Genomic DNA, 26,807 nt, shown 5'->3' on the forward strand with positions numbered 1-26,807 from the left:
TCCCTTTTCCCAGGGGTCTTCATGCACATTACTACTCTTAGGGGGCCAATTACCGCGGTTGTAGGGAGCCTTTTTCCGTTCTCTTTGTTTTATTGTCTCCTTTTGTCAACCATAACCTGCGTCTGTCGGTCACCCCAGGGGGAACAGAGCGAGGCTGCCAATGGGGCAGGGCGCGCCTTCCCCACTCTGACTCTCCTAAGGCACTGGCAGCGAGGTGTTAGTAACCATCCTCTGCTACCAAATTGTGAAAAACGCCAATCACTTGCTTTTAAAATTTTAAAACCATAATAGTAATAAAATGGTTATGAAAAATAGTAATACAATTAGAGTAATCACAGTTTGGAGAAATCAAATTAGGACAATATGAGACAATAAATACAAAGAGTTACGGATGTCCGGGTACCTTTTTCTGGGCAGCACAAGCCTGAAAAACGACACCGGTTAACACGGGATTAACCATTAAGAACAATAGCCTGTTGCATATTCATACACTTCATACATGATGCATAACTCCAAACACAGGATTCTGTCTGGTCAGTGCCAGCTTCTGCCTCTGAATCCTAACAGCGCCTTTGAGGCAGGAAGAAGTTCATTTCTTCTGATAAAAGGGCAATCAATTCTTTTTCTCTGAAAGATTTAGGTATCCTGTGGCTGCTATCTCGCTCCAAGTCCTTTCTTTAAAAAAAGTCTCTTACCAAGCATAGTTTATATGTTAACATTTTTTAATAACCTAAAACCATATTCAACTCACTACTTAAGAGAATTAATACAGCAGTACTTTCTAACACAAGACATATAATATTCATTTTAATATTTGGGATAACCCAATCACAAAATATGCATTTTTTACAAGTATAATCCCACCTACTTCCAGTCTCTCTCAGTATGGTCCCAGCTGCCACCAGCATGGTTCCAGTTGCTTCCTCAATCAACTCAGTGAGTCCCAGTATGATGCCATTTGCTCCCAGTTGCTCCCAGTCAGGCCCAGTATGGGGGATGATGTGCAGGGAGTGCTCACTGTGACACTCAGTTCCTCCCAGTATTAGTCCAGTCCCTCCCAGTATGGCCCAAATATGAGCCCAGTGTGCTCCCAGTCTCTGCCAGAATAAACCAGTTTTGCTCTACATGGTTCCAGTTCCTCTCTTTCACCCTCATTTTTCCTTCCAGTCACTCCCAGTATCTCCCAGGGTACCCCAGTTCCCTCCACCATCTTTCTAGTTCCTTCCAGTATGATCCCATTTGCTCACAAGCACTCCCAGTCAGCCTCAGAGTAGTGGCACTCACTGCCAGTATGATCCCAGTCACCACCAGTATGATCCCAGTTCATCCCAGTACAAGCCCAGCAGTTTCCATTCGCTGCCAGCATGCACCCAGTCACTCCCTGTTCTTCCCAGTTGCTCCCACCATGATCCCAGTTACTCACAGCTGCTCCCAGTCATCCTCAGCATAATCCCAGTCACTCCCACTATATCCCATTTGACCCTAACATGGTCTCAGTTGCCTCCTGCAGGCCCCTGCTCACTCCCAGTATAATCCCAGTGTCCATCAGTGCGATCACAGTCTGCCCTGGCATGGCAATATGATCCCAGTATGATGTCAGTACAAGCCCAGTACAGTCCCAGTCACTCCCAGTATGATCCCAGTATGATATCTGTACAAGCCCAGTACAGTCCCAGTCACTCCCAGTATGATCCAAGTGCAGCCCAGTCCCTGGCAGTGCTGCCACTGCTGGGATCCCCCAGCCCTGTGTGCGTTCCCCCCTGGCGGATGTGCCGAGAGGAGCCCCAAGGGCTGGCAGTGCCCAGGCAGGGTCCCCAGCAAGGCCCAGTTTGGATGTGCAACCCCCAGTTTGCCCAGTTTGCCTCTCCTTTGGCCCGGGCCGGGTTCCCCCCGCCCGCAGTGGCTGGAGCAGCCGAGAGCCCCGCGCTGCCCATCCCGACCTGTCCTGGCTCCATCCCCGCTCCTGCCGCGGGCTGCGAGGGCTGCGGGAACGGGGCACCGAGGGTGTGGCTGCTGCTGGGGGAGGAGGAGGAGGGAGGGAAGGGCAGGGATGAAGGGTGTTATAAATTGGAGTGGACAATCTGCTGAGTGAGTATAATCAGATTAAGAATTTTTATTGATTACAGCAAGCAAGGCAAAAAGCAAATCAGCGCTGGGCGACAGGGGAGTCTCCGCTCCGCCAACTGCTGCCCGCTTCTGGTATTTCGTGGGGTTTATATACAGTCCTGCTTCCGGGTTGGCATGTCTCTCAGGGTAGTACTCTGTGCATTCTCCTCCTGTTGCTAGGCGGTCGTAGTCTGCCTCTCGGTGGACCGAGGATGAAGGCTGGTATTCTTTCACTTCTTGCCCCACGGTCAACCTTTCCTTAGTTGGTATGGTTGGTCCGGTTCCTGGAACTTTAAGCTTACTGAGCAGATAAGCAAATATTGTGCTATCAATCATAGCAGGCCCGCTACCCATGTCAAGGGCCTTGCCCCTTACTCCTCGGCAAACAATAGGCACATAGCTATGTATAGTTATACATTGCTTATTTCGCCTTTCAACATATTAGCTTCTAACATTTTACAGTTTAAGCCTTATGACATTTATTTTGCAGTATATTAGCCCGTTATATTCATCTTGCAACATACTAGCTTGTTACATCTTTCTTTGTGGTTTTTCTATTATTGGCTTTTCCCCTTTACATAGTCTTTAGCAACTTGATGAACAAACTAAGACATTAACTCATTACAAAGCGGGAGAAGGAGGTGGGGTTAGGGAGGAAGAGCAGGGGGAGGGATGGAAGAGAAGGGATGAAGGCAGAGAGCAGCAATGGAAGGAGGGGAAGGAGGTGGGGATAGGGAGGAGGAGGAGATGGGATGGAAGGGGAGGGATGGAAGAGGAGAAGGAGGTGGGGGTAAAACAGAGGGGGAGGAGGATGGGGGATGGAAGGGGAGGAGTGGGGAGGAAGGGACAAAGGCAGATGGAGGCTGAGCTGAGGGAACCACGCTGTCGATCCCTGCCTGAATTCGCAGCCCCCACCTGTGGGATGATCACCCCCCAATCGCGCCGGTGAGCAGGGAGGGGGAGCTCGGCCCAGATATCACGGGTGGTCCCTGGGTTGGGGTTTTTGGGGGGATGTTTGGAGAATGAAGAAGTCCCAGGCTGAGCAGAAAAGGCCCCTTGGGGGGACATCGAGGGTGGCGGTGGCGGCTGTCGGCAGAGGCAGCCTGGAGGAGCAGAGCCCTGTGTCCCCCAGGAGCCCAAAGTGGGGAGCCCAGAGAGGGGGGAGCGGCGCCATGGGCGGGAGCCTCAAGAGCCTGGAGAAGAGCAGGGGGGACTCCTTGGAGCCGCTGCAGGCCAGAGCAGAGAATGAGGGGAGAAGGGAGCCCGGGAGCCCAAACAGCCCCGGCATCCCGAAATGGGGAGAGCGAAGCAGGGGGAGCTTTTGGCATTGCTGGGACTGCCAGCAGCCTGGGGAGGGTGGGCACCAGGAACAAGGGGGACCCCCAGTCCAAGCGTGACCCCTGAGTAGCTGGGACAGGGGGGAACCCCCGAACACCAGAGGGGAGGGACCAGGGATGGGGAACTCCTGGGAGGCTTTTTCAGGGCTGAGTCTTGGTGTTTGGGAGGTTTTTCTGGAGCCGAGGTGGCCGGTGACTTGTAGACATGGACTTGGGGAAAAGGGACTTTCAAACTCAGTGTGTGTTGGGGAAGGTGAAACAGGAAAGCCTTCTAAATATGATTGTCTTGAAAAAGATTTTGAGAATATAGAAAGTGTAAGGAAGACTGAAATGAAAGCAAGATCTGAGATACCTTAGTTAGTGAACAATTGGAAAACAATGGTGTGGCCCAACTGAAGGTAATCCCCTTTTGATGAAACAATTCCCTCTGCTTGATGACAGGTCCAAGGGTCAGAGCAGACCCCACTAGCTCAATAGAAGGGGTCCAAAGAGGAGTTTTTAGGGTGTAAAATGTAACAGAGTATGGTGATGTAATGATTCTTACACAATGTATGTAAATTCTGTAGCATTTGTATCTTGTACTAGATTGGTTGGTGAGAAATAGGATATTCAACACAGAAGAAAATTTACTGTGTTATAATCGGAACGTTGCTCTATTATGCTCTTGCCTGTCTTAGTCTTTTACCTTCTTAACCCCTCTACCCCTCTCTTCTCTCGGGCCTTCTCCGAGCTGTGCCTGGCAGCTCCAAGCAGGGCCCTGCACCCAGGCCCTTTGCAATAAATTGCAAGTTCCACGACCTGGCTGCAGAGATCTCTCGTCTCTATCTGTCCCGACTGTCCTATCCCCCAGTGCTCCTACAAACGCGCTCATCCCTTGTTTTCCCCAAACCAGGATTTCCCATTGCCAGCCCCAGGGAGGCTGCGAGGAAGATGCCCCGGGACACTGAGGCAGGTGAGGAGGAAGTCAGTGCCCCTTTCCCCTCTGTGCTGCTCCATCTCCCAGCCCAGCACGGCCCCGGCTGCAGCTCAGCCCTGGGGGATCTCCTTGCCCTTGCCTGTGGCACAGAGGCAAATCCCATCCTGTCCTTGTCCTTCCTCCCCCAGAGCAGGAGCTGAGCATGGAGAGCAGGGAGGACAAATGCCCGCGGCAGAACCTGGTGGAAGAGGCCGTTTTGAGTGGCTCCACGGCGCAGGAAGCCAACGGGGAGGAAAAGCCCCGGAGATGCCGCACGAGGAGAGGCTGCAAACGCAGCTGGTGGGGATCTGAGGGGGAAAGAGCCAGCCTGGGCTGGGAAGGCGGCCAGAGACAGAGTCAGAGCTCGGAGCTGGTGCTCCATGAGCAGCTCCATGATGGGGAGAAGCCCCACACATGTGTGGAGTGTGGGAAGAGCTTCAGGTGGAACTGCAACCTTATTGTGCACCAGAGGATCCACACTGGGGAACGGCCCTACGAGTGTGGGGAGTGTGGGAAGAGCTTCCGGTGGAACTGCAACCTGATGAGCCACCAGAGGATCCACACTGGAGAGAAGTCCTATGAGTGTTCCAAGTGTGGGAAGAGGTTCAGCCAGAGCTCTCACCTGAACCAGCACCAGAGGACCCACACTGGAGAGAAGCCCTATGAATGTGGAGAGTGTGGGAAGAGCTTCAGCGTGAGCTCCAGTCTGATCAGCCACCAGAGGATCCACACTGGGGAGAGGCCGTACAAGTGCTCCGAGTGTGGGATGTGCTTCAGAGAGAGCTCCAGCCTGATCAGCCACCGGAGGACCCACACTGGGGAGAGGCCCTACGAGTGTTCCAAGTGTGGGAAGAGGTTTAAGACCAGCTCCATTCTCCTCCGGCATTATCAGATTCACACAGAGGAGAGGCTCTTCCGCTGCCCCGACTGTGGGAAGGGATTCAAGTGCAACTCCCACCTCATCAGACACCAGCGCATCCACACTGGGGAGAGGCCCTACGAGTGTCCCCAGTGTGGGAAGAGCTGCTCCAGCAGCTCTCACTTGACCCGACACCAACAGAGGCACCGGTAAGGGAAGCCCTGCGAGTGCCCCGGGTGCAGGCAGAGCTTCGTGTGCTGCTCCAGCTCCATCCCCCACTGGAGGAGGCACTTTGGGCACAGCCCTGGTCACTCACATTCCCTGTGATCCATGTTGAGAACACACCTGGCTGCTTCTACTTTTAATTTCACCTTAATTTTTTTCTATTCTCCATCTCTTTGCACTGCAAAAGCCAAGAGGAATGGATCTGTCACCTCCAAACCACTCAAATCCCAGTGAAAACAGCTCAATCTTACCCCAAAAAGAGCTCAAACCCACCTCAAAAAACTCAATCCCATGCCAAACTCACTCGATTCCGCAGCCATCAGGCTGACATGAGGTTGGGAAGTGATTTAGAGTTGTCGGATCTCAATTAGAGTGGTGGGATGGAAATAGTGTGGGGCTGGGTGTGTGGGATGTATTTGACAGCAAAAAAAACTCTGAGACTTACTGATTTCTCTCCCGTTCATGTTCAGTCTGTTGCAGTTCTGTTTGCAGAGTGCCGCCTTCTCAGCTCCTTGTCTTTGTGTCCCTTTTTCTCTCCTGCCTCTCTTTGCCTGCTCTGTTTCTCTCTCAGTGTCTCCATGGTGGACCCATGGACCACCAGAGACCCTCCCTATATTTAATTGCCCCAGTGACCAGCGAAGACCCTCCCCTGATTAAATTGACCCCTCCCCTGATGTACTTGACCCCTGCCACCAAAGACCCTCCCCTGATTTAACTGACCTTTCCCTGATTTATTTGACGCCTCCCCTGATTTAATTTAGCCTTTCCCTGTTTTAATTCCCCTTCTCCTGATTTAATTGACCCCTGCCCTGATTTAGCTGTCCCCTTGCCTGATTTAATTGACCCCTGCCCTGATTTAGATGTCCCCACAGACCCTCCCCTGATTATTTATTATTTTATTTCCCAATTACTATTTCAGTTCCCAGTCCCAGGAGCTGAAGTCCTGAAGGCTGGCAGGGAAATGTCTCTGTAGGAATTTGCTCCATTTCCCTTCAAGGGCAGGAACATCTTTTCCTGGCTGGGACCTGGAATTGCAGACTTTTGGAATGTGTGCAGGGCAATACGGACTGGGATCAAACATGGACTACGATCAAATAGGGGTTGGGATCAACTAGGTACTGGGATCAAATATGGACTTGGATCAAATATGGACTGGGATCAAATATGGACTGGGATCAACTATTGATTGGAATCCTACAGTGTGAGATAAACTGGACTGAGCTTATATAGACTGAGATCAAACACGGGATGGGATCAAGTATGAATTGCGATAAAAAATGGACTGGGATCAAATATGGACTAAAATCAACTGTGGACTGGGATAAACTGGACTGGGATCAAATCAGGACTGGGATCAACTTTGGACTGGGATCAATTTGGACTGGAATCAAATATGGCCTGGATCAAATATGACAGATTTTATGGACTGGGATCAAATATGGACTAGGATAAACTATGGACAGGGATTAAATATGGACTGGGATCAAATATGGATTGGGATCAAATGGACTGGGTTCCTACAGACTGGGATAAACTGGACTGAGATTATATAGATGTCGTGGTTTGAGAGGAAGTTAGTTTTCTGGGATATGAAGTGGTCAGGCCAATAGGTGCTCACATTTGAATACTGGCACCTGGTTTGGCCACTGGGGACATTGGATATGCCTCTGAGAACTCAGGGGTTAAAAAGCAGAGCACTCCCGGGGGAAGCTCTCTAGGGCTCCAGCGAGGGAAGCAGGTCGGGCCTCCCCTGCCCAGCTCCTGGCTGGTTTGGGGCTGGGTGAGGTAGGCCTGGCCCGAGGATGGAAGGGTGGAAGAGCCCCGAGAGGCATCGGGCAGCCACACCTCCCCCCCAGGAGACAGAGAGAGACAGAGCGCCTGTGCCACCGTGAAATTTGATATCCTGTGCTGGCAGCACAGCCCGGCTGGCAGAGAAGGGTCCGGCAGCTGTGGGAGCTTTGGGTGGGCAGAGCCCGAGCTTTTAACCCTTTTTCGGACAAGGAAAACTTTGCAGAACATTAACCTTTCCTAGAAGAGAGATAAGAGATGAAATGGAGGAAGAAAATGTGCAAGTGTGAAGGTCTGGGCAAGTGAAAGATGTCAGGAGAGTAGAGAATAATCTTAGGTGGGAAGAGATGATGGAGTGGCCTTAGCTGGACTTTTCTTGTGTAGCCATGGACAGAACCATGTTTCCTGTGACACAGAGACTGCATCCAGGAGGAGGCAATGGCTCAGAGCCAAGAGGGTTCATTGTTGGTACCCCGGGGCCCCAGGGAGTGAAATTTGGGGGGCACAGGTGTCCCAAAGGTGGGACTGTGCCCTTTTTGGAACGGGACAAAGCATCCTTAAAAGGACAACCCTAGAAGCAGCTCTGGTCCATGTGCAGTGGTGAGAGCACTGGACATGGAAGGAAGATGTCACAATGGCAGATGTTCTGCAGGTGGTGCCACGAGTGACGTGGAAACACATGAGATTTCAGCGGTGTTTCCTGGGGAAGCCTATGGCACAAGGACTCCTTTCCCCTTGATGAACTGAGAATTGATTACCTAAAGGGTGGTGATGGACCGGGAGTTGGTGATTTGGGGGATAGATGTATTGGAAATTTGTTGTGGAGGGGGGGAAATGTTTTTGGAAAGTTTTCATTTTCCCTGTGTGTTTCTTGTTACTTAGAGTTGTAGTTTAGTTAATAAAGGTTTCTTTTCTTTATTTCTGAGTGGGGGCCTGCTTTTCTTATTCCTGGTCACATCTCACAGCAGACACCAGGGAGAATGTATTTTCATCGGGGCACTGGCATTGTGCCAGCATCAAACCATGACACCTACGCTGCCAGCTGGCCTTTTTGCACCTCTCCAGCCATCCCCACAGAGCATTGGCTACCATCCATGAATCAGTGTAGAGGTAGAGCTTTGGCCATTTCTCTCCCTTAGCATTGTCCAGGGCCAGCTGAACATCTCTGAGTTCTGTAAGTTGACTTGATCCACCTTCTCATTCAGCAGCCTCTGCCACCTGTCGTGTGGGGCTCCGTACGGCTGCTTTCCACTTCTGGTCCATCCCTGCGATGTGACAGGAACCGTCAGTGAAAAGAGCGTAGTGCGTTTCCTCTGGGGGCAGTTGGTTATAGGGAGGAGCCTCTCCAGCCCGTGTCACTGGTTCTTGTTGCTCTTTATCAGTAGGACCAAAGTTCTCACCTTCTGGCCAGTTTGTAATTATCTCCAAAATCCCAGGGCAATTCAGGTTTCCAATACGGGCACACTGTGTGATAAGAGCAATCCGTTTACTCCATGTAGCGTCAGTGGTGTGGTGCGGGGTGGGAACCTTTCCTTTGAACATCCACCCCAGCACCGGTAGTCGGGGTGCCAGGAGGAGTTGTGCTTCCGTGCCAATCACCTCTGAGGCAGCCTGGACTCCTTCATAGGCAGCCAAGATTTCCTTCTCTGTGGGAGTGTAGTTGGCTTCTCACCCTCTGTAGCTTCGACTCCAAAATCCCAGTGGTCGGCCTCGAGTCTCCCCAGGCACCTTCTGCCAAAGGCTCCAGGACAAGCCATGGTTCCCAGCTGCAGAGTAGAGCACGTTCTTCACCTCTGGTCCTGTCCTGACTGGGCCAAGGGCTACTGCTTGATCTGGGCAAAGGCTTGCTGCTGCTCAGGGCCCCAGTGGAACTCGTTCTTCTTGCAGGTGACCAGGTAAAGAGGGCTCACGATCTGACTGTACTCAGGAATGTACATTCTCCAAAAGCCTGTGGCACCTAGGAAAGCTTGTGTTTCTTTCTTATTGGTGGGTGGAGACATCGCTGTGATCTTCTTAATGGCATTGGTGGGAATCTGACGCCCTCCGTCTTGCCACTTCACTCCCAGAAACTGGATCTCTTGAGCAGGTCCCTTTACTTTGCTCTTCTTGATGGAGAAGCCGGCTTTCAGGAGAATCTGGGTGATTTTCTCTCCTTTCTCAAACACTTCCATTACCGTGTTCCCCCACAATGATGTCATCAATATACTGCAGGTGTTCTGGAGCTTCACCCTTTTCCAGTGCAGTCTGGATCAGTCCCTGGTAGATGGTGGGACTGTGCTTCCACCCCTGGGGCAGTCGGTTCCAGGTGTACTGCACTCCCCTCCAGGTGAAGCAAACTGAGGCCTGCCTTCTGCTGCCTGAGGAATGGAGAAAAATGTGTTAGCAATGTCAGTGGCAGCAAAGCACTTTGCTGCCTTGGACTTCAGCTCGTACTGGAGTTCCAGCATGTCCGGCACAGCAGAGCTCAGCAGTGGAGTCACTTCATTCAATGCACGATAGTCCACAGTCAATCTCCATTCTCTGTCAGACTTGTGCACAGGCCAGATGGGACTGTTGAAGGGTGAGTGGGTTTTGCTGATTACTACTTCTTGGCTGTCCAGCTTGCAGATCATTTTGTGGATGGGGATCACGGCATCCCGATTTGTCTGATACTTCCAGAGGTGCACTGTCGAGGTGGCAATTGGTATTTGTTGCTGTTCTACCCTCGGGAGTCCTACTGCAGATGGGTTTTCTGATAGTCCAGGCAAAGTGTTCAACTGCTTCATGTTCTCGGTCTCTGCAGCAGCTATTCCAAAAGTCCACCTGAGTCCCTTTGGGTCTTTGTAAAGCTTTTCCAGAGGAAGTCAATGCCCAGAATCCACGGGGCCTCTGGGCCAGTCACAATAGGATGTTTCTGCCACTCTTTCCCAGTCAGGCTCACCTCAGCTTCCAACGGGGTCAATTGCTGGGATCCCCCCTTACCTCGGCAATGGAAACAGGTTCTGCCCCCACATGCCCCAATGGTATCAGGGTACACTGCGCACCAGAATCAACTAAGGCGTCGTATTTTTGTGGCTCTGATGTACCAGGCCATCGGATCGACACCGTCCAAAGATCCGGTTTTCCTGTGTGTGGTGGTTTGACAGGAAATGGGATTTCTGGGATGCTGTGGTCAGCCCAATAGGTGTTCAGATTTTAATACTGGCACCTGGTTTGACTGGGATTTGGATCCGCCTCTGAGAACACACAGGGGTTAAAAGCAGAGCTGCTCCCCTGGGAAGCCCTCTTGGGATTTCAGTGACGGAAGCAGGTCAGGCCTCCCCTGCCCAGCTGTCTGCTGCTGGGCAGGGCAGGGGAAGCCACATAGCCATGAGGTGGGCCCGGCCCAAGGGTGGAGGAGAGAGAGAAGCACCGGGAATTTGTATAGCCATGTACCAGGTAAACCCCCTCGGAGAGAGAGAGGAGAGAGCCCTGCTGGGGACTGTTATCTTGAAACTTGATATCATGTGCTGTCAGCACAGCTGGGCCTGTGGGGAAGAGGGGGGCGAGGTGCAGTGAGGAGTCGGCTGCTGTCCCAGCTGGCAGTTTGTAGCAGCTTTTAACCCTTTGTGGACAATGCAAACTTTACAGAACATTAACCCTTCTTAAAGGAGAGATAAGAGTAGAGGATGAAGAAGGAAATGGGTGAGTGGTGAAGGTCTGGGCAAGTAAGAGAGATGTTGGAGCAATGGAGAAGGTGGAGTGGCATTTTTGGTGGACTCTTTTTTTGTATAGCTATGGACAAAGCCATGTTTCCTGTGATACAGAGACTGTGTCCAGGGAGGGCAACGCACCAGAGCCAGGAGGGTTCAGTGTGGGTACCCCTTGGCCTCAGGGGGTTAAAAAATATGGGGGGAGACAGATGTCCCAAAGTTGAGACTGTGCCTTTTTTGGAGTGGGACGAGGCATCCTTGAAAGACGATCCTGGAAGCAGCTCTGGTCCATGCACAGTGGTGAGAGCACTGGACATGAAGGAAGAGGTCACCATGGCACAAAGAAGGACTCCTCCTCTTGATGAACTGAGGATTGAGTATTCTAAAGGGTGGTGCCGGACCAAGAGTTGGTGATTTGGGAGATGTATTGTATTGGAAACATGGGGGGGGGAGGAGGAAAATGCTTTTGTAACGTTTTCATTGTCCTTGTGTGGTTTGTTTTTTCCCCTTCACTTGTAGTTATTTTCTTGTAGTTTAGCTAATAAAGTTTTCTTTATTTCTAAGTGGGAGCCTGCTTTGCTTATTCCTGGTCACATCTCACAGCAGACACCAGGGAGAGTGTATTTTCATGGGGGCACTGGCATTGTGCCAGTGTCAAACCATGACACTGTGCCTCTTCCTGGCTACAGGCAGGGCCCCCCTAACTCTGGTTATTATTTCTTTCCTGAGTATAAATGGTACCTTCACTTTAGTGGAACTCCCTTGGTTAGTGTTTCCCTCCTTGAGTTGATGCACCCATGATGCCAGGACAGAAGTGGGTTTCCCATCCCACCTTCCCATGTCTTCCCCATGGTCATGCAGGGAGAACCACAGGTCAGTCTCTAGGGTGCACCCTCTCTGTCTAGCTGGGGGACGTTGAGCTCTGACTCTGGGGCCTGTGACTTGCACTGGTGGGATGTGGGAATTGTTCCTCCTCCCTCACCATCTCCCTAAATCTCCTCTTTGAGTTCCTTGACCACGGAAGAGACATGAGCCAACATTGGGCCACTGATCATACTTTCATAATTCCTAAGCTTCTTGGCCGCAGAACCCACTGTCTCTTGGTTGCTATCAGCATTAATCATTGCAATGAAGGTGGTGTATTGGGATGGCCCCAGATTTGCCAGACTCCATAACATTTGCCTTGTGCACCTGAACTTGTCGGGGTCATTTTCATGCTCTCCATCCCTCCCAAAGAGTCCCTCCAATACTGCCACTTCTCTCAGGCGTTGGATCCCTTCCTCAAGAGTTTTTCAGCACATTCTGTGGTGCTGGTCCTGCATTCTCTCCCTGTGGACAAACCTTTCTCTGACACTTATTAAAAGCTGCTCCTAGAGGGAAAGGGACCCTGGCTCCCTTACAAAAATCTGATTGGTACCTGAGTCCTGGGTCAGGGGTCCCAAATTCCTTGCCTCACCACCATCCAGTTGCACACCTGTACCCATAAGGTCCCAGATGCAAAGTAGCCAGGTTGTATAAGTCTCACATCCCCTTCATACAATGTCTTTGTGCAGATTTCAGAGATTTTGTAGGTCAGGGACTTGGTGATGATTGTAATCTCTGGGTCTCCTGAGGGTTGTGAGGACCCTCCCTTATCTGAGTGCTCTGCTTTCATCTTAGATCTCCTTGTTTCTACAGGGGCAACTGCTGCTGGCTGTGTCTGCCTTTGCAGTTCAGCTGGAACCTGGACAGTTGCAATATCTGTGGGTTCTGCTGCTGAACCATTAGACTCTCCTTCATCAAGGTGGGGGAGGGCTTCTCACCAGCTGGGGAAGTGTATTCCTTCAGCATCTGGCCTATCTCCTTCACCAGACCCTCCAGCAATCTGGGTGGTTCATATCTGAGGTGGGCTGTGGGGCAGGATCAGGCTCTGGGGCAGCAGCATCCCTAGACTCTAGTAGCGTATTGGGTTCTGGAGTAGGTGTCAGGGTGGTTATCCAGGTTAGTCTCCCCTTCTCTCTAAATGCTAAATAGAGCAGGCCTATCAGCAACTTCAGACACTGTATGATATCATTAATATTTAGAGTGGATCTGAACACTTCAAAAACTGGTGGGGCGGACCCAAAGAGATGGTTAAAGGGTTTGGAGAAGATTTCGCCCAGTGTCATTTCTTTACAGCAGGTGCCATTATTAAAGTAACCCCAGAAACATACAGTTAGGGTGTGATAGCTGTGAATCCATGTGCCTGCTTTCCAGAGGAAGTTAAAAATCCATTAATTCCTCACCTTATTCACCCATAAAACAAAACGGATAACAGACACGGTAGCCTTGGTTATAGGACCCATGTTTAGATAAGGGCCTACCAATGGGAGAAATACAGCCACGATCACATGCCACCCAAACCAGGGCAAGGTGGACCATATGGTGTCGCTTAATGAGGTTTCTATAGATGCACACAAAAAATCAGATTACTCAAGAACTGAAATTCCCTTTTTGTTTCTGTGCTCTTGGGTGCCAAAATCTGTCTTGGTTTGGAAAGACAGGAGTCTGCTAAGGAAGGCAGGAGCCTCCCCTGAAATGGAGAATGTAAACCCTCCCCACCCCTCCAAATTGCTATAGATTTTAAATTAAGGGGCTCTTAGGCAAAAATATGGGAGCAGTAAATAACAGTTCTTTACTAGGGAAAAATATAAAAGGATAAAATGAACAATGCAGCACACTAGAACAACACTGACAGAGTCAGAACACAACCTGACACCCTGTGGGTCAGGGTGTGGGTAGCAGTCCCATTGGAATTGTGACTGCAATCCTCCTGGAGTGTCAGGTGGGTTCTGCTGGAGTAGGGATCCTGTAGAAGGGTGGAGTCTTCTCTGAAGATCCAGGGGAAGAAGAGGCAGCTGCTGTTCCTTTGGGGATCCAGTGGAGAAAGCTGTTATTTTGCGGAGAAAAAAAATGAGAACCCCACAACTTTGTAAAAGTTGTGAAGTTTGGTATGTTTATTGCAGCGCTGGATGCATCTGGAGATTTCTCTCCCTAAAAGGTCATGCGTACCTCTGAGAACTTTAGATCTCCTTTTATCTCCATTACAAATACATATGCATACAGTTTCACAATAGGCTCATACATATTAATTTTTATGGGCTCCGCGTGACATTTGCCACCAGTTCCCCTTTATCAAAAAGAATTCCTGGGTCAGGCCGGCCTGCCCTTGCAGTAGTTTCTGTTTTTCTTTATCTGTCTCCCCCTGTCTCCTCATTATCTCAGTTCTGCAGTTTTCCCTTCAGCTTTGGCCTTACAGACTTTTCACCCTTTTTAGACATTTCACCTAATTCAAAATGGATTTTTACTCTGGGGGATTTTTCACTCTGTCTCACTGTGCTGGTGTTCCAGAACCTCAAGATTATATCCAGGTAGGAATGCTTGGCTCTCCCCTCTGGGCGGAGCATCTCACACTGGGATGTTATAGTACTTACCAGTCAGGCAGTCACATTCAATAGTCTGTTTTCAGCAGATATCTCCCAGGTTGTGGAAGAGATAAGGAAAACTGCCTACTTAACAGAAAACAACTTCCATACAGACAGTAAATAGAATACAAATTGCTTGACAATGCAGGATATTGCCTCAAGTAGATTTATTGCCCCAAGCAGGATAATTTCACACCAGAACTGAAGCATTGTGAATATTTGTGGTTCTTGGCTTTAAAACACTGGGAAATGGAAAACTGGAAATGGATCTGTTAGAAAGACCTGTGGGGTGGGTGGGAGCAGCAGGATCAGCTCTGGTGGCAGCTCTCAGCTTTCCTGGGAAGAGGGAAGGGGCCGGATCCAGCTCCATGGATCACTCAGGCAGTGATTCCTGCCAGGATGAGAGAAGGTCATGGTGTCACCCTGTCCCTGTCCCCATTCCACAGGCTGGCCTGGCTGGAGCCCATGGAGAGCAGGACCTGCTGCAGAATCCCACGTGATCCCACCCCAATCTTGCCCCAGTCCGGCTCCATCCATCCCACCCAATTCAGAATTGGAATCCTTCCCTGATCCCACTCTATCCATCCTGGACCAATCCTGCTCCATCCATCCCACCTAATCCTGCTCCAGAATCCAGCCCCAATCCCACTCTACAGTTCAAGTTCCACTTGATCCCACTCTGGACGGACCCCTGCCCTGTTCTGTAACCCCTTCCTGATCCCAGTCCATCCATCCTGCCCCAATCCCCCTCTGGAATCCCACCCTGATCCTGCTCCGTACCTGTGCTTGAGCTGTTGGTTCCCGTGTCCCTTCCTGCAGAAAGAGAAGATCCATGAGATTCCAGCACAGATCACACACTGGGATTAACCCCTGGATCCATCCTGGGATCTGCACAGAGGGGATCCAGAGCTGGATCCGCCATTGGAACTCACCAGCTGCCGGGTTGTATCCATTCCTGTCTCTCCTCCCTGTGGAAACAAAGTGGGATCAGCGTTGGTGGCACAGGATTCCCAGAACGGTGCCGAGTGGATCCGTGTCCCTTCCTGACCCCCATCCCGTGTGTTACCGGATTGGAGCTTCCAGACGCCGAATCCGATGAGGACAATGAGGATGAGGATGGCAGTGATGATGGACACAGAGACCACCACAGTGAGATTCCCGCCAGATGTCAGCTCTGGGAAACGTGGGATAGTGAGGAGGTGAGGGGAATCCCCATTTGGGAATTCCAAATTCCCAATCCCCACATTCCCAGCCTCACCCCAAGCAAAGATCCCAGGCTCTGGCATTCCGGGATGCTCCACCCTGCACCGGTACTGCTCCCGCTCCTCCGGCAGCGCCTCGATCCTGGCCCAGGTGTGGAAGGTGCCGTCGCTGTTGGGAACGATCCCGCCCCACTCCGTCTCCTGATCCAAGGTTTCACTCCCCTTCATCCAGCTGACTGCGATGGTGTTGGGGTAGAATCCGTACGCATGGCAGGACAGGATCAGCGTCCTGTGTTCGTCTCTTACGGACACATGGACATCAGGGGGCTCTGGAATGGGATAATGGTGAGGGACATCCATGGAATTCCCATTGGAACGGGATTGGGGTGAGATCTGACCATGGAATTCCCACTGGAATGGGATGGAGGGGAGATCTGACCACGGAATTCCATGGGAATGGGACTGAGGTGAGATCTACCCATGGAATTCCCACAGGAATTACCGTGATCCCAAGTCCTCCATTACCAAATCCCAAATCTCCACAGGAATTCTGCTCCCACCTTTGCGCTCCAGCTCCTTCTGCCCATATCCAACGAATTTCCGGAGCCATTCCGGGCATTCGTGCTTCAGGTAATTCATCAAACCCTCAGCCACCTCTTCCTGTTCCCAGCGCCTCCTGGTGATCTCAGCACCGTTGTCGGCTGCCATGAACCTCCCAGATCCCAGGTCAAAGGAGAGATTATCCCGCCCGTCGTAGCTGATCTGCTGGGATCCATGGATGCTCCCGTCAGACAGGAGGTCACAGCCATAAACTCTCAACCTTGTGTGGAGACCTGGGGGGATTGTATCCACAGAGACCCATGGAATTGTGTCTCAGCCCCACAGATCCCCATTCCAGCCACAGAATCTGATGGAGACCCACAGAGCCTCATCCCAGCCCCTTGGAGCCCCATGGATCCATATCCCAACCCCATGGATTCCAACCCAGCCCCACAGATCCCATCCCAGCCCCATGGATCACAAGATATCCCATCCCAGCCTAATGGATCCCCATTTCAGCCCCTTGGAGCCCTGTGAATCCACATCTGAGACCTATAGATCCCACCCCAGCCCCATGGATCCCATCCTAGCCCTTGGATCCACATCCCAACCCCATGGATCCCAACCCAGCCCCACAGACCCCATCCCAGCCCCAGGGATCACAAGATATTCCATCCCAGACTAATGGATCCCTGTGTCACCCCCTTGGAGCCCTGTGAATCCACACTGGAGACCTATAAATTCCATCCCAGCCCCAGGGATCCTATTCCATCCCCACAGATCCATATTCCAACCCATGGATCACAAGATATTCCATCCCAACCTAATGGATTCCTATTTTCAGCTCCTTGGAGCCCTGTGAATGCACACCTCAGACTTATAGATCCCATCCCAGCCCTATGGATTGTCACCCCAGCCCTACAGTTCCCATTCAAGCCCCCCAGATCCCATCCCAGCCCCATGGATCCCATTCCAGCCCCACAGATCCCCCCACTCACCCGCGCTCTGGTTGTATCACTCCCGCAGTCTCTCCAGGTCCCTGGCAGCCACGTGCTGGTTCCTCACATAGATCTGGTTCTCTCTATCCCAATATCCTGGCTCAGCTCCATCCTTCATCCACTGCGTCAGCAGCTCCACCTGGCCCCGCTTGTTGTCGTAGCGCTCGAAGGGGATCCCATCCACGAACTCCATGCTCATGTACTGGGGGATCCCCGGGCTGGGCTCCGACACTGCCACATCCAGGAAACGCAGGGAGTGGAGAACTGGGGGGACACGGAGATTTGGGGGGGTTGAGGGGATCATGGATCAATGAAAGGGGAACTGGGAGAGCTGGGAAGGGGGTTGGGGATCCTGGGGCCAAGGAAAGGGTGTGCAGGGTGGGAGAGGTGGAATGGACAGGAAAGGGCCTGCAGGGGGTCCTGGTGTCCAGGAATGGGGGCTCGGCGGGTTCCAGGGTTATGGGAGAGGAGGTGCAGGGACTGGGAGAAGTGGGATGGGGGTTCCAGGGGATCTCTGTGCCGAGGAAAGGGGGTCCAGGGATCCCCAGTGCCAAGGAAAGGGGTCACAGGGTGGAGAGAGCTGGGAATGGGAGGCTCAGGGGTCCTTGATGCAGAGGAAAGGGGGGGGCTGGGGCCTGAGAAAAGCAGGAATGGGGGTCCAGGGGGTCTCAGGGACAAGGAAAAGAGGAGGACTGGGGAAAGCAGGACAAAGGAGAAAGGGGGTGCAGGGGGTTGTTGGTACTGGATGAGAGGGTGCAGAGGGGGGCAGTGCCCAGGACTGAAAATTCAGGAGGTGTCCCAGAGCCCCGAATCCCCCTGGAACCTCCACAACCACCCAAGGACCTTCCTGGACCACGTGGGGACGTCCAAGGATCAGGAAACGGAAGCAGGAGAGCCTGGAAGGGTCCAAGGTCCAATGAAGGGACTGGGAGAGGCGGGATGGGGGATCCAGGGGGTCCCTGTGCCCACCAAGGGGGTCCAGGGGTCTCCGGTGTTCAGGGAAATGGGGTCTGGGAGCTGGGAAAGGCAGAAATGGGGCTCCAGGGAGTCCCTGGTCACAGAAAGGGGGGTCTGGGGCTGGGAGAGGCGGGCGGACGCAGTTTGGGAGACGCGAAAGAGAAAAGACCGAGGGAACGCCGGGGGAGAGGACGAGGGAAACGGGGAATTCCAGGGAGTTCATCTGGATCTCTCAGGATCCCCCCTGCGACGCCCTGGGATCCTCTGGGACCCCGTTTCGGGAAGTGGTTGGAATGGAAAACGGGGGGGACACGGAAAGTTGGGAGACCTGGGGGAATCCAAAGGTCAAGGAAATGGTCCAAAGGGTCTGAGAAGGGCGGGATGCCCGAAAAGGGGGGCAGGGGGATCCCAGAGCACTGACGGGGGTGTGGGGGGGATCCTAGTCCCGGATAAGGGGGTGAAGGGGGGTCCTGGTGCCCAGAAATGGAGATTCAGGGCTGACCCAGTGCCCAGGAATGGGGGTTCAGGGGGGTTCCCGTGCCGACATTCAGGGTTCAAAGGGATCCTGATCCCCAGGAATGGGAGATCCGGTGGGTCTCGGGGCCAGATAAGGGGGCGCAGGGGGTCCCGCTGCCAAGAAATGAACGTTCACGGGGATCTCCGAGCCCAGGAATGGAGTTCAGAGGGGTCCCGGTACCAGATAAGGGGAACAGGGGGTCCCGGTGCTGAAGGAGGGGATGGAGGGGGTCACAGGACCCAAAATAGGGCTACGGGGATTCCTGTGCCCGATAACAGAAGTTCAGGAGGGTCCCGGTGCCCGCAAATGGACGCTCAGGGAGTTCCCGGTTTCGGGGTTCCCACTCACCTTTGGTCGCGCCCCCCGCGCCCCCCAGGTCCCCCAGGAGCCCCAGGAGCCCCCAGAGCAGCCCCAGACCCAGCGCTGGAGCCATGGCGCTGCTCGGCTGCGGCCCCGCCCCAGCCATGGCCATGGCCCGGCTCCCACAGCCGCCTCCGGCCCCGCCATTGGCCCCGCTGTCTCCTGCCCGCCAATGGCAGCCCGAATCTGTCAGTGACGTCACCGGTCGTCGGGCAGATCCCGGTCTCGCAGGTTGGGACGCGGAAGCGAAAGGGACCGAGGAGGGCGGGGCGGGGAGGGGACGGAGGATTTGCAGAGAATCCCTCTGGATCCCACTGCGACCGCCCTGGAGCCCTCTGAGAACCACGTGGGAACCCCTGGGACCCCCTTAAGGAAGCGCCTGGAGGGGAGAACTGGGGGGATCCGGAAATTTGGGAGATCTGGGGATGCAAAGGTGAAGGAAAAGAGCGGGTCTGGCGTCAGGGAAGGGCGGGAGGGCCGGGGAGGGGTGCGGGGGGTCCCAGAACACGTGAAGGGGGTCCAGGAGGGGTCCCAGTCCCGGATAAGGGGGTGCAGCGAGGTCCCCCTGCCCAGGAACGGAGGTTCGGGGAGTCCTTGTGCCCAGGAATGGGGGGTGAGGGCAATGGGGGTTCCAGGGGGTCCCTGTGCCCAGGAAAGGGGGTGCAGGGCCCCCGGTGCTGAGGAAGGTGATGGGTGGGGGCTGGGGAAGGCGGGAGGGGGGGTCCAGGAAAAGGGGGTGCGGGGGGGCATTGGGGCTGGATAAGGGGGTGCAGGGGGATCCCGGTGATGGATAAGGGGGTGCAGGGGGATCCCGGTGATGGATAAGGGGGTGCAGGAGGGCCCTGTGCTGGATAAGTGTTTCATTCTTGTTGTTATTCATATTTCTCAAGTCCCATACTGTAGCAAGCTGTTTTCTCTGCAGCACAGTTCTTCATGTGTCTTCTTAGGGGCTCCTCCTGGGCTCTCGACCCACCCCTTTTATCCCAGCTATCTTTACGAGCCACAGCTGCTGCCCAACCAAGGACTTTGCAGCTGTGACTCATTTAGAATAGCTAGGACCCACTTATGTAACACATAGGACTCTCACTACATTTCAGTTGTTGTATTCTTATTGCTGTTATAACAATACATATATTCACAGATAAGATATATCCACAGATAAGGGGGTGCAGGGGGGTCCCTGTGCCTGAGAATGGAGGCTTTGGGAGGGTTCCAGTCCCGGATATGGGGGTGAACAGGGGTCCTGATGTTGAATAAGGGCATGCAGTGGGGTCCTGGTACCCTGGAATGGGGGTTCAGGGGGAGTCCCTTCCTGGGAATCAGGGTTTGGGGGGGTCCCGGTGCTAGATAAGGGCCTGGCTGGGATCCACTGCAGGGGGTCCTCGTTCACAGGAATGGGGGACTCAGGGGGGTCCTGATCCTGTTCAGGGTGTGAAAAACAAAACTCACTGCTTAGAGTTATTAAAAGTTTAATAGGAATAGTAAGAGTAATAGTAGTACTAATAATAATAAGAAGAATAATAACAATAACAATAAAAATCCAGAAAAGGACTATATTTCCCCCACCCCTCCCATGCGCTGGAGTGCTCTTGGCAAACAGCCAAAGAACACAGGGGTGTACATAGACAATGTTATCTTTATACTGTTACATTGCTGAGATATATGCACATTCATGTGTTTCATGCATTATTCAAAAATTCTTGTGAACTTTCTGATGTTTTGGGAAGTTCTTTCTTTGACTTCTTCACACTCCAGCTTATCTGCACAACATCCTGTGTGTCAGGTCAATATATTTTATTTCTTTTTGTGTCTCCATCCTGCTGTTTCACATCCTCTGATAAGGATGCAGTATGGCCTCCCTAATTTTAACATGGTATTGTCTAATTGTCCTCTGGTGCTCTGCTTTGTGTCACGGTTATCTTATTACTTGGACAGGCTGGTCAGTGGATGGCCTTACACTGTTTTTAGTTACACAAAAGCCTTTTTCACATCTTATGTTTTGCTAAGTCCTATTGAATCATGATTTTAAAGGGTTAGGATTTTAGCTGAGTGTTAGAACCAATTCATATTGAAGTTAGATACACCAATGTTAGGTTAATGATTATTGGATGCTTAAGCTAAAGCTAATTGTTATATTATGAGCTCATTTGTAGAAAGAAGTGGAGCAAGTGAACCATTATAGGAACATACTGAAACCAGTAGAACAATGCCCAGCACCTGATGAAGACCTTCCTGACTTCATCCCTGGGACCACTGGCCCAATTTGAGACCACCGACCCAATTCAAGAGAAGAATTGCGAACGCGTGAAGGATTAATAACCTCATTTTAATACAATGCGGGGATGGGAGGTGCTGGGGTTGTGTATATGTATTATTTTGGGAAATAAACAGGAGGCAAAAATCCTTATGTAGTGCGGTCATGCATTTTGAGAATGACTCCCCTGTGCTGCCCACCAGTGTAATAAACGTGCAACTTTCTAACTTTTGACTAGTTAGAGAGACTTTGTCCATGATCCTCAGTTTTAATGATTCAGTTACAAAGCCAGCCAGGAGGAGGCTCTGCTGGGCTGTGATACCAGCTCAGGTCATGGACCCCCTTGGTGCATCCTGTGGAGAAGTGGCTACCTGACAGAAGTCACGTAGACATTCGCTTGTTAGCCAACCAGGAGTTGGGAAAGTACCGAACACAGCTAGTTGGAGTTTTTGCACCTGCAAGATAGCGTGTCCTTGGGCCTAGCTGGGTATGATAACAAGTGGACAGAGAGACGTGGGAAATAGAGAATGTAGGCCCAAAGGAATGAGGAAGAGTTGATGGTATAGTTTAACCAATAGTTCGCTTGGCTTACAGAATATTCATAAGCTTATTACTTGCTGTATAAGTGTCTGATGCTCTCTTCAATAAACGGAACTTGCTGTTGACTCATATTGATCCCCGAGTTTTCCCTGCACCTGACAAATGGCTCATCCCCGACAAAGGCTGCATTCTGCAACAGCACCCCCAGGATATTCCTGGAAGAGTGGGCTCTGCTGCACAGACTGTTCATCCAGCAGCAGACAAGGACCCCTGACTACTAAAACTCCAGACAAAATGGTATGTTTAAAAATTGAGACAGCTTTAAACAGTGACCGGTAAGGTGTGGTCAGGAGAGGCCCTTTGGTAAGTCGTGGGAGATGTCCCACATGCAATTTGTGCCTCTGTAGTGTGCTTGCAAGCTGAAGTTGCAGTTGAAATCTGGTTGCCAGAAGAAAGAGTTGTTGAACTGTTGTACTGAGCTCGGGCTTTTGGTGCTGCCATTTGTTTCAGCATAGAGAGCTTAGTTTGCCACCAACTGAGGCTAGCAGTCGTAAGGGCAAATGCTGGTCTAAGGTTGTTATAACTGAGTTGGTGTGTGTGGAAAGAAATACCCCTTTCACAGTGAGTTTGTGTGTGTGAACTTTCTAGTTTTGGGGAGCAGCATTTGCTGTGACACCTGGTGTTTGAGTATAACCAGTCTTTATAAGGCTTTGTGTTCAGGTGTTAACCAATCCTTTGCCTGTGGGACCTGGGAGGCGAGGATCAAACGCTGTAACACGGTGCCTTTGTGGTCCCTGTCCTTGTGGAGTTTGCAAAGATGCAACTTTGGATTCATCTGGTGTAGTGTGAGATTTTGCTGACTATTGTGTAAAAGTTACAATTGTAACAAGCTGGTAATTTTTGTTGTGTGTCATCTGTGTTAAGCTGTGTATTAAGCTTGAGCCTGAGTCAAGAGGGTTAAGCCACCCTTTTAGAAGGGTTTTAACTTAAACTGGTGTTTGTGGGTTGTCAGAGCTGTAACAGAGACAGCTTGTTATAAGTTGATTCCCAAGACTTGAGGTACAGGAGAGCTGTGTGGTTCTTTCGGCTGCATTGTGGTAATTTGATTCTTGGGACTGTATAGCTCTGTGAGATTTTAAGATTTTGTTTGCAACAAGTGCAGCATTTTATGTGGAAATACTAGTGTGGTGATTTATGTGCATTAAAGCAAATTAAAAGAATTCCAGGAATTCCCCCCCGCGCCCATTTGTGGTGTTTGTGGGCATATCAGATTTTTTCCTGTAACAGAGACAGCCTTTTCATTTATTTTATTTGTGGTTAGACAGATTAAAGGAATCCCTTTACCTTGGCAGTGTGAAAAGTGCATATTATATGTCTCTATGCAGATATAAAATACTATATGTATTTTGTTGTAGTGATTAATAGGGCAGTATCAACATTTTAACAGTGTGGTAAATGCAGTTTTCTAGTTAAGGTAGGAACTATGTATGTGGGATACTTTTTAAAGAAAGGAATGAGGTACTTGCACCAGATAGCAGCCACAGGACACCTATATCTTTCAGAGAAGGAGAATTTACTGCTCTCTTATCAGAAGAAACTAACTTCTTCCTGCCTTGCTCAGCCATGAAGACGCCGCTGAGGATTAGGAGGCAGAAGTTGACACTGACCAGACAGAATCCTTTGTTTGAATGGAATTTATGCATCATGTATGAGGTGTATGAATATGCAACAGGCTATTGCTTTTAAGGGTTAATCCTCTGTTAATGGGTGTCCTTTTTCGGGCTTATTTTGCCCAGAAAAGGTACCCGGTCCTCCATAACTTTCTTCTTATTGTCTCGTATTGTCCTAATCTCAATTGTTCAAATTTATATTACTCTAATTATATTACTATTTTTATGACAATTTTATTACTATTAAACTTTAAATTATTTTTTTAAAGTGATGGGCGTTTTTCACAATGGAGGCATGGGAGGAAAAGTGGATTTAAGGGTCTTCACTTAGTTCTCATTATTCTGGTCTGAGATTTTGGAGTTTTCTGTCAGAAATCGCTCCCTTCCCCCACTCATCCTCAGAGCTTTGGGCAGTTTTCCTTTTCCTGCGGTAAATTAAAGCGGTGCACTAATGCGCCTAATTAGGGGCAGGAAAACTGAGGGCTTTCCTCGGAGCCGGAGCCACCGGAGCCGCAGGGGAAAGCCGTGGCGGGAGGTGCGGAGAAGTTTGTTTGTGTTTTCAGCTCAATCCCCTCGGGCCCGGGCCCGTTCCAGGGCTGTTCCTCAGCTCCGGCTCTGCCCTCACGCAGCCCGGGGCGCCCGGAGAGCGCGGGGCGGGGCTGTGCCGTGTGCAGAGCCCGCCCCTGGCTGGGATTGGGCGATGGTGCCGTCAGTCGTGGTTGTGGCGCGCTGATTGGTGGGAGCGGGGCGGAGCCGGGCCCCGGTGGCGGGCTGAGGGCGGCCGTGGCTGGGCAGCGGCGCCATTGTCGGAGCGTATGTGCGGTCTCGTGAGCGGCGGCAGCGGCCGGAGCGCGGTGAGGCGGCGGCGGAGCTCGGAGGCGGCCGCAGCGCAGGTGGGAGCCGCGCTGGGTTGTGCGGGGTCTCGGGGCTGGCTGCGGGCCTCGGGGGCGGCAGGGGGCTCGGGCGGGTTCGTTGTGCCGTGTCCGGCGCGTGTTGCCGCTGGCGTGAGGGCGCTGCGGGAGCGGCTGCCCGCGGTCTCCTTGCGGCCGCTGCCTCGGCAGGAGCCGCAGCCGGAGCAGCGCTGGCTCGGCCCGGTTGCTGTGGCTGGGACAGAGGGGGCTGCCCCGTGCCCGGGGCTGTGCGGGGAAATTGTCGTGGCCGGAGGTTTCTGTGCGCAGAGGAGACAGAGGAGTCCTGTAAAAGTGACTTTATTGCTGAGCAGAGGGAGAGGCCGAGGGGCATTTGCCGTGCGCTCTCTGCCATTGTTGTAGTTCGCAGCCCCTTTTTTATTCTCATTTTGCTGGCCTCATCTCCCTCTCCCTTTGCCCACTGCCTGAGGTGCTTGGAAGGTTCAGACCTCCCGATCCGCCAACTGCATGTCCTCGTTAATGTGCACCCCCACTTTTGTATAATAGCCGATATTCACGGCTCTATTAAGTCTTTGTTCTTCTGGAAGTTCAGGAATTTAGCGGGACTTTCTGTGAACAGCAGTCCATGTTAATTAGTAACAGTTATTGAAGCTGGTGATTTCGTCCCTTACTTCCTTATCTACAAGTCCCTGGCCCCTCACTCAGCTGCTGAATGAGCTGCACTCTCAAGGTGTGGAGCATGGTAAAAAGATGAGAGTTGCAGTAGCACATCAGAGGAGAAACAGCATTCGTTTAACCCATGGTCTGCCAGGGAGCCACAAAACCGTGTCCCATTCCCATCCTTTCCACGTTTGAACCAATACATGAGCTGCTTTCTTGTTTCCGTTGTTGTTTTGTTTTTCACCACGTTTCCTTTGTCATCTCTTTGCCAACAGCAGTTTGAGACATTTAATTTTCCACAAACCCTTATTTTTCTGCTAAGAGATGATCTAATCTCATCCCATGGTTAAGTGTTGTGTTCCTCATTTCAGTGGGTTTGTCAGCAGGAAGGTCAGGAGCTGCAGCTGTTTGGTTGGTGATTATTGCAAGGACAACTTGTAATCTAATGATGCCATTGAAATGAGAAATGGGTTCTGTGGCTCCTGATATGAATTGGTTCGAGTTCCCAGGGGCTGGTCCATGGTGTTGTAGGATTTGTTCTGCTGGCCGTTCATCTTTTCCTGGTTTTGGCTGCTGTCTCCAGCCAGGGCTGCATCAATTGACTGCCTTTCTCTAATTAAATCATCAAATCCTTGGATTCCCAACTGATTTCCCTGAATTTTTGGTAGTAAAAAATCCCCAGTGCTCTAATATATCCTACATAACACAGACAGTGCCAGCACATGTTGGAGTGGGCAGAGGGATGATTCCCTCCATTTATTTATAGTGAAGTTTTCCCAACATTCTCCATTTGCTGTTTCCCTTTGCAGCTTCACCCGTTTGTGTTGCAGGGTCAGATATCCTCCCCCTGGGCTCTGCCTTGAGCTGTGCAAATTCCATCAGTGCCAGCAGGCAGAGCTTGGGGTGAGGGGCAGAGGGAATCAGCCCAATTCCTGCCCCGGGCAAGAGACCCAGGTGCATTGTCCACACTTTGCCCAGCAGTGATCATTTGCTTCTCTAAAGCTCCTCTGGAGGCTGCCTGGAATGAAGCTTCTCTTCCTGCTGCTGGGAAATGTTGATGTTTTGTTGCTGGTCGTTATCTCTGTGGGTGTCTTTTGTGCTGTTCCCAGTCTCTTCAGGTGTTAAACTCATCTCCATTGAGTGGTGTAACACCCCTTAAATAAAAGCTTTAAAATTCCTTTCCCCAAGGTAAAGACAAACCAAGCCTGAGCAGAGAAAGAAGATGTAAAAGAACCAAACTCGGTACGTTTTTCAGCAGTTCAATGGCAGGCAGCCCAGAGTGTGGGTGTCAGTGAGCCCCAGAGTGGAATTGTGCCGTGGTGTTCCCCAGCAGCTGTGGCAGTGCCGGCCCAGCCAGCGCTGAAGCTGCAGCAGTGGCAGCAAGGCTTGGCCCCAGGGGCTGGAGATGGCAGAGGAGGGTGGCCAGGATTGCAGAGGATTCCAGGCGAGGATCTGTGGGCAGGCGCAGGGGCTTGGCCCGCTGTGGAGCCCTGGCTGCTGCTGCGTTGCCTTCAGGGCAGGCTCAGGGGCGGCCTCCCATCCTCCTGCTGCAGGCGGGAAGTGCAAATCTCCGGGGCTTCAGAGCCCTTGAGTCCAGGCTGAGGGGTCCCCCCGTGTAGAGCTGTGCTGGTGGCTGTTTGTGGCCTCAGGGACACTTGGCATGGGCCCCTTGGCCACCAGTGGTGCTGCTTTGCACTTCTTAGGCAGGAGCTGGGTGTTGGCAGCAGCAAAGTGCCAGGGCAGGTTCTGTGCCAGCCCAGCTTCCTGTGGGAGAATATCCCTTGATATCTGCTCCAGTGGTTGCTGAAGCAGTGAGAATTGCTTTTGCCCCCCTGTTAGGTGCCATGGTGTCAGCA

The 26,807-nt window shown here is 51.8% G+C and overlaps 3 pseudogenes; 1 reads left to right on the forward strand and 2 right to left on the reverse strand.

The window, feature by feature from the left end:
• Positions 1-26,807, forward strand: part of LOC131093377 (uncharacterized) — a 1,138,058-nt pseudogene that overhangs the window by 1,105,272 nt on the left and 5,979 nt on the right.
• Positions 1-26,807, reverse strand: part of LOC131093378 (zinc finger protein 208-like) — a 496,041-nt pseudogene that overhangs the window by 280,754 nt on the left and 188,480 nt on the right.
• LOC131093439 (class I histocompatibility antigen, F10 alpha chain-like) lies at positions 14,540-19,085 on the reverse strand (annotated as a pseudogene).

Source organism: Melospiza georgiana, chromosome 25 (genome assembly GCF_028018845.1).
Source record: "Melospiza georgiana isolate bMelGeo1 chromosome 25, bMelGeo1.pri, whole genome shotgun sequence".
NCBI lineage: Eukaryota > Metazoa > Chordata > Aves > Passeriformes > Passerellidae > Melospiza > Melospiza georgiana.